We start from the raw sequence: 9,769 nt of genomic DNA, 5'->3' as shown, positions 1-9,769 counted from the left end.
AAAATGATCCTTGGCCTTCTAACTTAGTGTGCCCTGTGAAGGCCATATTTTGTTGTAGTGGTGATTTCTTAGCATTTGAAAAAGAGAACATTGAGCTGTCTTTTAATTGTAGGATTGAATAAAATAGTTTGGAGTGGCCATCATGCAGTGCAAGTCTAAATGCTGCCCTTAGTGGAGCTGTAAAAAAGTTGATCATGATGAAGAGGCAGATATAATCATGCTTAAAGAGGACTTGAAATCTATGGCAGCTTCAGGAATCCTACTCCTTCGCCACATCTAGAGGCAGTATAACCGTTTGGCTGGACTTACCGCCTGAGTGCTCTCAGATTTTAGTCCTGCTTTGTTCAAAGGGAAGGATGCAAAGTCAAGGTCAATTGTGTAGGAGTAGGGACTGAGATGACAAAAAAAGAAGCTCAAAAATTCTCACAGTGGGACTGATACAACCATCAAGCAGTGGTTTCTGGTTGCTTCTAATATGTGTGTTTGACCTTAAGTCCTCTTTTTTTGTTGTTTTTCTAATGCTCCTTTAAGTGATGGTTTTATAACAATCAACTGAATTCCAAAGGCTGATTTATTTCTTCAGGGTTACAGACATATCCAGAGCCAACAACTGGTGCTGATATATAGTAGCAGACATGCTACGGAGCATACCTGCAGCTGATTGTTTTCTGTCTTTCATCTCTTGTCATGGTCGCATTTACCTTTAGGAGGTCAAGTGAATGTCTTTTTAGAAGAAAAAGCCAGCATTGCTTTATGGAGTGACTGACAGAAGGAGCTGTGTAAGCGGCAGCTGAAGCTGCACTTCCCCTGGAGACTAGGCACAGTATGTTCATGACAAGTGTTGCTGTCACTGGTCTGGGGATTGAAAGCTGATCCTATTTATGAATCCATGTCTTCTCCTTGTAATATTGCTGTCATGCAGTATGAGCAGCTTAGAAAGGTTATTTTAAATTAACCTTCCTGTGTTAAAACAATGTCTAGTCTGTTCGTATCACATCCAACATTTTAAGCATCAAGGCCAGTGAGTAATTCAAGTGCAGCTGGTGTGAAAGGGAAAAGCTGGAGAAGAAATGTAAAAATGCTGTGGAAAATAGTATCATCACAGTTGTCTGGGTGCCTTCATAGTAACTACTTTAATTTCATAATGAGATTGCTTTGTGGCTCTAGAAGTGTTCAATAATAGATAATGCACAAGTACGCTATCTGGAATATACACTGACAGTCAGAATGTAATTACCAGTCAGAGCATGCCTTCTGTAGAGCTTTGCCTCTGCAAAGGAAAGCATGAAGAAACAAGCCTCTGCAGCTTGTTTCTTTGCCTCCCTCACTGTCCTGGAGATTTCAGTAGAAACCTCTTGATTTCTAGGGACCTGGTTAGGAAAGCTAAGGCCCAGTTAGAATTAAACTTGGCTAAGGATGTGAAAGATAACAGGAAGGGATTCTGTAGGTACATGGCGAATAAAAGACAGACTAGGGACAATGTGGGCCCTCTCCAGAAGCTATCAGGAGAACCGGCTACCCTGGATTTGGAGAAGGCTGAGATTCTTAATGACTTCTTTGCCTCAGTCTTCACTGGCAAATGCTATATATGAAACTCCTTAATTGTTTCTTTGTTCTTGTGGTTGTCTCTCAGTTGAGCACCCTAAAGCACATGAGGAAGCCTCTGACAACCTGGGCTGGAGGAGTTTGGGCTGTAGAAAAGAGAAGTCCAGCAACTGTCCTGCTTTCTGATAGCTGTCACTTGTGCTTGACCTTATCAACGTCATTCTTTCAAGCTAAAGATGCTAAAACTTTGATTGATAAAGGAAAATACCTAACTCTGTAGTCAGAAGTTAGTGAATGACCAGCTGAGCTCTGGTTTTGCGCTAGAGCTTGCAGGTGACATACATGTTTAGTCAGAAAGAATGAAACTGTATTTCCTCATAGCTAACTGAAAAGAATGGCAAACACCTGTGTCTTCTAAACATGCCTAAAAGGTGAAGTAACTTTAAGATTCCCTCACATTTGTTGTATAAATAGATTTAGTATTGATATTAGCAGTTTGGACTTGAGTAATGGCATTGTCATATTGTGTGATTCAGTCTTAGACTAGCAAAAGAGCCAAGTTCCCATACTACTGGCCATGATACCCCAGAGAGTATATGTACTGCGAGCAGGCAGCCAAAGGAAAACAGAGGTCAAAAGAGTTGAAGTTGGGTATTAGATTTAACCTTGTGTTGGAAGGACCAAAGGACCACCAGTTCAGTGAAGGAAGTTGAAAGAATCACTGAACAGTATGAAAAGCATACATACTGTGTCAGGCACTCGGCAGTGTTGGCCCTGTGCTGCACAGTATTTTCACTGGTGTGGCAAATCGACTCCCTTGCATTGCCTCCCTGGAGGACATGTACTTCTTTTGCACCTGATTACATGGAAGTGTGCTATGTAATACAGCCTAGCCTTGGGGTTTTAGTACGTATAGTTTGACATTTAGGACCAGAATCTCATTTTGGATAATTCGGTGTGGTTTATGTGATTTAAGTCGAGTCGTGTTTGGCTTCTGCCAAATGAGGATTTGTTTCTTGTGCCACTTCCATTTTGTTCTTGACTTACAAAGTGGCAGGTATCTGTGATAATGCTAGCTGAGCCTTTTTTCTTCATAGGTTTATTACTGGAGAGCAGAGGTATGTCTGCAGACTTATGAGCACTCCTATAAATACCAAGCTACTGTGCATAAGGAGACTGTTAACTGTTGCCAACTCAATGTTTTTATGACAAATCGTGTGATACTTTGTTTTTCCTAAAAACCTCAGGTCTTGTATTTCATCAGAATCTCTGTTTGCAGTGAAAATAAAAATAAAAAAAGAAAAAGAAAAAGGTTTCCAGCCTGATGTTGGCATCAAATTAGAGAAAAACATGAAAATGTTTGCAGCTTCACCATGATGGCCGAAGAAACCAAATGCATACGAGAACCCCCAAATATAGTCTTTTACTTTAAAAACAACAAACAAAAAATCCCAAACCACTGAGTAAATGAAAGACCTGTGGTTTTGAAAGACAGACTCTTAATGTCTGTGTTGTGGTCTTTTACTGTAACTGTAAAAGTGACTTTTGTAATACTTTATAAAAAGTGGTGGTATTTTTTTCATTGCAGATAAGCTTCTTGCAAAATCCTTATTTAAAAAGAAAATATGTTGAATCCTTTGGAAACATTGGTCAGTTTTTAAAACAAAGAGCTGCTAATAGTCCCTGCACAGATGCCTTTTTCTCTAGATTTAATTCTCAATCTGAGTCTGCATGATCCAAAGCAGAAGGGCTGGAGGCTGACAGTAAATCTGCTAAATACTGAACTGTTGGCGGGGGTGGGGGGGAAGGGAATGCTAGTCTTGATTCTTTCCTCCTTCTCGGTGTATGCTGAGTTACCCCTGCTTTTTATCAGGGTAAATGTTTAAAGAATTGTTTGTTCTATTTCAACTTTTTACCTTGGTTTTCATTTTATAAAGCTTTTCTCAAAATGCAACCCTCCTTAACCCCTAGCTTGGCTTGAAGCAAACAAGTGTGTGGGTACTATGCCTGTACTAGAGAAGTCTCAAGTTATCCTTTCTGTGAATCAAGTGCTTAGGCTAAATCTTTGAGGCACTGGGCAAGTGATACCAGATGAGACTACAAACTGAACTACATCTTTCCTTCTCTCACTGGTTCTTATCAATTGGCCTTTCTTCTGTGCTCAATGAGAGAGAAAGACACTTAATACATTAAGTCTTGCACAACATCATTATCCCGCACTTCAACAGGAGGAAGAGAAATGACAAGTTGTGCTGTTTAATATTTCAGATGTAAAAAATCAATTTGAAATTGTTTCAGATCAACTTTAATCATCTTGAATAAGTAACGAAAGGGCAGAAAGTCACAGTGTAAGCTTTACACTCTGTTGACAATAAATGCTGTTGTAGATGAAGCAATAATTAGAGCCACGAGAGAGAAGGATGATTACTAGATAAATAGGCAAACTTCACTTTTGAAAGTTGTGAAACCAGAGGTAACATTATAGAAGAGAAAACAAGAACTTGGTAGGCCTTTTTCAAAGGCCTTTTTGCTACAACAAAGATTAGTTTGGAAAGATTTATGAAGTTGATACAGAGGTTTGCAGAAATAATGATTACCTGATACTTAGAGCCTGAAATTCTGCAAGTTTTGTTAATTTCCAAATCAAAGGACATTTTCCATGACTTTGAACTATGTTGATTTTATGTTGTTATCCTCTAAAACACTTTTTTAAAAATTAAGGCTAAGAGGAGTTTGCTTGTTTTGCATCCCTTTTACTTTGTGGATTCAAACAAATCTTTTGAATTATAAGTATATACTCAGTGTTTCAAGGCAATGCGGGGACTTCCCCTATTATGTCATATTTCCTTTTCTGATGCTGTTACATCAAACCTCTTGGTGATGATACTCATCGCTGACATACAGTGACAATACCAAAGAGCATGCTACTTTTCTTTTGAGATACAAAAATAGGGGAGAACATCCCAGGAACACATTACATTATAAAAAAAAATGTGTTTTCTCTTTTCCTTCAGCCCTGGCACATGTCTTTTTGAACACTACATAATTTGCTGTACAGCGTTTTTTAATAAGCTAAATGCATACTTGTGGGAAGTGAAGTGAGTGATTTTAGGATTGTGTGGCAAAATCTGGGGTGTTTTTTCCTGCTGATTACTCAGGGATGTATTATAATATCTAATCAGAAGTCATTACCGGTTTATGAAGCATTAATTCATACAGCCTTCCATACATACACCCTGTTGGGTCCCCCAGGGCAGGATGATTCCTTAATGGTTCACATTCCCGAGATCAACTGATAGGGCTGCATCATTCACCTTCACCCACACACATGATCTGCAAGGTGAGCAAACATTTAACTATCTCATGAAAGAAGTCTGAGACTGAGTTTCCACTCTCGGCATTTCCTGCTAAAGAAACAGCCTTTTTTTTGGTTTTGTTTGCTTGGTTTAAAAAATAATTTTCCTAACCTTCTAGAAGAAATACCCAGAGGCAACGTAGTTCATAGAGGGGGAATCATTCCTCATGATGGTCAGTTTGCCAGCACAGCAATATTAATCAGTAATGGAAAGACCTGACTTTAGAAACTCTGTAGGCTGTGGTGGAATACTGTGGGAATCAGGTGGGAAGAGCTGTGAGACATGTCTACCTGGAGGAGCATTTACTCTACTCAGAATGTGCCACAAGATGTTTGTCAGGCAAAAGTATTTGAGTACTGGTACAGGGCAAATGGAAGGAGGATGAGGGTTGCTGCAAAGAGAGTATGTGGGTTCTCAGGTGAGTCTAATTGTATTGATATGTATAAAAAGAAAGTAGTAAGTTAATAATTCCTTTTCTTAAGAAGGATGTTTTGAATACTGAGAAAATCCTTCTCCACAGCTGTAAGATGCATTTAGATTATCCAGCGGAAGCCATGATCTATATTCATGTAAATGTGTTTTGATGTCCTCTTAGAGGTTTAAATGAAACACCCACAACCAGGAAGCTAGTTAGCTCACGCAGGAGCACAATTGCAATTCTTCATTAAATGTACTATGTAAGACTTATTTTTCACTTGAGGAGCGCTGAACTTTGGCAATTTCTATTTATTTGAGATGAAAGAGGCGAGCTAACAATTCAACACTTACCACTTCTAAATAAGAGGAGACCTTGTGTTACAAGTTAATTCATCATTTTTAAAAACTTTCTTAATTTTTGATGAATTGCACATTCCTATTGCAGATAATTAGCAACACTCCCTGTTCTGTAGAGACAGCTTTTCTTTTTACCACAACACAGCAACCTCCACCCCCCATACCCACAGGAAAGTTTTGCACAAGGTAATGAGATACAACCAGTAGGATTCTGTAGAAATTACTCAAGGAATAACAAAGTGTGGATGTTTTTTCAGATAGTATAAACTGGTGTAATCCTCTTGTCTTGGTAGTTCTTGATATCATGAAAGTTAAATTGATTTATTTGGTTGAGAATTTATGGGGAATTTTATTTGTTACACAGATTTGATTCTTAACCAGCCTGTAGAATTTTAGTGGAGGGCAAAAGCTGTGTATTAAACTTCACCTGAAAGTTCAAAGACACAATCACCTTTTTTTAATGAGCCCCATTATTTAGTTCCACATAGCTATCAGTGTTTCTGTTTGAAATGGATACAGATCTTCTAGTCATATTGTTACATATGCTTACGAGATTTTCTTTGTAATGTTTTAACAAAAAGTCAATGGGATTAGGACCCTCACAGAGTAAGCTTTTTCATGAGTGAACCTCAGAGGAAAATCTGCAACATTCTACTGTATTGCACTGGAGAAAGTACTGCCTCTGTAGCTTTTACCTTAATGCTCAGCACAGGCTTCACGTGTAGGTGTGTTTGATTATTGCCCCTTGGAGAAGATAACTATATGGAATGATCTCACTCTATTGTTAAGATAATTTGTCTTTGGGGATTCTGACCTTCTTCATATTACAATGACATCATCCTTTTTACAGACTGTAAATCACTAAGGCTGACTCCTGGCCTTGCTAATAAAACCTGCAGATGTATAGTATGAAATAATAACATGCTTTTGCTAATATTTAGATGTGTAACTGACTTTTGGCTGCTGAAAATTAAAAAGGTAGTAAATCTGTATACTCAGCACCTCATCTAATGTCCATAACACGTCCAGTATATGCCAGCCCACACCGTATGCACATTTAGATGAGCTGTAAATTAGCTGTTGTCTTTTAATTTTGTCGCCTAAGTAGCTTTATTAATAAGCTTTAAACACAACAGCAAAGGGAAACTTCTTCACAATGACCAACTGTTAAACTTTAGAAACATCACAAAAAACCAAAATGTGTCAGTTTACCTACAGCAAATGTCCTTCATTTATAGGAAAGGCCAATTTTGCATGAGCCGGCAAAGACAATTTTCTCATTTAACATAACTTGTTTTCAGTGGAACTTCTTGCAAATGGTTCTTTCAAAACACCTCTGAATTGCCTGTCAGTTTCTCTAGAAAATACCTTCATGTTGTCACCCAGGGTATTGCAAGGGGTGATGAGCTGCATATTTTCTGAGTCAGAAGAACTTAATATTCTTGCCACAGCCTATTACTGGGTTGAACCAAAGAAAGCCTCTTTCCTTTGTTGGTGCTTTCATGTGTTGGCTCATGTGCATTTTACCTTTCGGGTGATATACAGGTCTTCTATGTTGTTTGGTATTTCTAGTGCCAAGTTAATGCCTCATATAATGGCATTAAAATCAACCAAATCAAACCAGTGTTTTCAGATCCCTTGTGTGTCTGAGAGCAATTTGTGTGCAGTCACTTTTGCTCTTCCTGCAGATTCAGTTTCCTGTTACATTTGTATGGCTTTTCACATGCAAGAGGAAGAGAAAACAGTTCCTAAGAGGATCTGACTGCAACACACTGAATAGTTTGGGAACAAGTTGGAAGACTGTAGAAATTATTTTTGACCATTTCCGATTGATTTTATTTCAGGCTGGCACATGTCCTTTTTGGCTTATTAATGTGATCTGTATCCTATCCTAAACTAAAGGAAAAATGGACCAAAATTGAAGCTGCTTGGCAGTAGCTGCCAATGCATACAGTGATGTGAAATACAATGTCACCAAAGCTCACATCTGTGGGATTTGTTTGCACAGGAAAAGCATAATTTCACAAACCCTGCGCTTGTGATTGCTAATCACAACTTTAATAACCACATCTCCGCTTTGAGTCATGTATCTGTTTGAGGTCCCCAGTGATACCATAAATGTTTTATAAAACTTGGCTGGACAGTAGTGAAATCCAAGTGTGAAAAAGGTCAGCTTTGTCCCCTTTTCCTTTTCTTCCTTCCAGATTGCTGCTTTTTCTCTTTGCCTATTTTCCTTTATTCCTTGCTTTCCTGGGAAGCTCCATAGCTGTAGAATATAAGTCAAAATACCATCAAGATCGCATGTTCTTTGCAAGCAGCCAGTGCGCCCTGTAGTAATCATTTATTTTACAGCACTCCCCCAGAAGCTAAAAGCTAACCTGAAATCATCATCCCACCCTTTTCATTTTGATGTCATTCTTTCAGTGTCTTGTTTTGGAGTGATGTTTTCTCTGTAAGAATCAAGGGGAGGTATTTGCCAATTTAAACCTTTTAAAATGTTTTTAAGGAAACGGTGATAACAGCCTATCTGTCTGAAAAAGACTGAAAAGAAAAAAACAGTTGTATTTTTTCTCGTAAGTCCAGGCATTTCCTTTCAGAATTACATTTCACTTCATGGATGTATTTAAAATGATCTGCTCAGTTTGTGTTTTCTTTGTGTTCACAATTACGTGCTGTGGACAGCGACTTCTGGGCCTTTTAGAGATACTGATCAGAAGGCAAATGGGAGATGAGCATTGTGAAAAAAGACCAGACTGTAGTCCGTGCTATGCTCTTTATGTATTTTCCAGCTGGTTTTGTTTCTAACCTTCATCATTTCTTATGGGACACTGGTGCAAAACTGCATTCAGGTTGGTTTTTTTTCTCTTTGTACATAACGTGCAATACTTAAAGCAGTAATTTGCAATATTAGGAAATGTGGCTCAGCGTCCCTGTCCCCAGTGTGAACGCACACATTTAAATATGAATGAAAGTGGGCCAGAACCCTCTTGAAGCTTTGAGTTGATGCACAGACTGCCTGTTCTTTCTGGTTTAAGTACTGTACTTCTTTTTTTTCCTATGCTGAACAACAGCTACCATATGGGCTGAGCTTCAGCCAGTCAACTCCTAAATTACAAACACTCTTTTGACTGTAAATTGAATGGAAAAGGATGTCAGTTATCGCTTTCCTCCTGTGGCCACACCACAAGAGCACCTGCAGTAAAAAACTGGCATTCATGCTCTGAAAGGCACCACATGCTTCTATTGTTAGCTAAGCAGTATCTAACCTTGGCTTTGCTTACCCCACTCCTGTCACAGTGAGAAGATTGCAACGATAAGAGCCTCACTTAGAGACACGTCTCAGCACTTATCCACAGTATTTTGTTTCCACTAAAGGAAGTAAAAATCAGCTTAGGAAGATGGCTATCTGCAGTATCCTTTAAAGAGGAGCCTTTGAATTAGGCACACGTTTACCATATTTATTTTGAAGTTTGTCATGAAATTATAACTGCTTTCTCTTAAAGCTTCACACTATGACCGGTTCAGCTCACTTATAGGATTATCTGGTTTCCAGCCTGAATGCCAGAACAAAATAATTCTGTTTCTTGCCTGTGCAAAGGTAATCTGGAATCTGACCATTTCTCTCTCCCCGGGGCAGGTTTGAACTAGAACGTGTGCAAAGACGATTTGAGCAGGGAAAAAACGATGATGTCTGGAAGCATTGAACTGGGCAGTCCATTAAGGGAGACAGCTGTTAGGCCAAGAGAGGTTCCATGTATCCCGATATGTAATTAGACAGCTGAGCTGGGGAGCAGGCTGTGAGTGAGCCTGCAGCTGCTGCTGTCAAGGGCCTACCAGCCCTTGTATTCTAGGAAGGCTGGTGAAACTCCCCATCATCTGCTATGTCCATTAACCATTCCTTTCCTAGAGAGAGGTACACATATATGTATGTGGTTATTGAAGGAGCCAAAATGTTTATTGAGTCTGTGATTTAAAACTGTTGGAAGAGAGAGTGGCTTAATAATGAGGATATTTCCTTCTGAAGCCTAAAGCTGTAAGGCTGGCTAAAGTATTTGTGTTTTTGTTGAGTTCCCCAGTGGGTTGTTAGATGCATT

Source organism: Pezoporus flaviventris, unplaced genomic scaffold (genome assembly GCF_033815535.1).
Source record: "Pezoporus flaviventris isolate CSIRO_AGI_PZ_B2104156 unplaced genomic scaffold, CSIRO_AGI_Pfla_v1 ptg000006l, whole genome shotgun sequence".
Classification (NCBI taxonomy): Eukaryota; Metazoa; Chordata; class Aves; order Psittaciformes; family Psittacidae; genus Pezoporus; species Pezoporus flaviventris.
Note: the sequence above shows the minus strand (reverse complement) of the source record.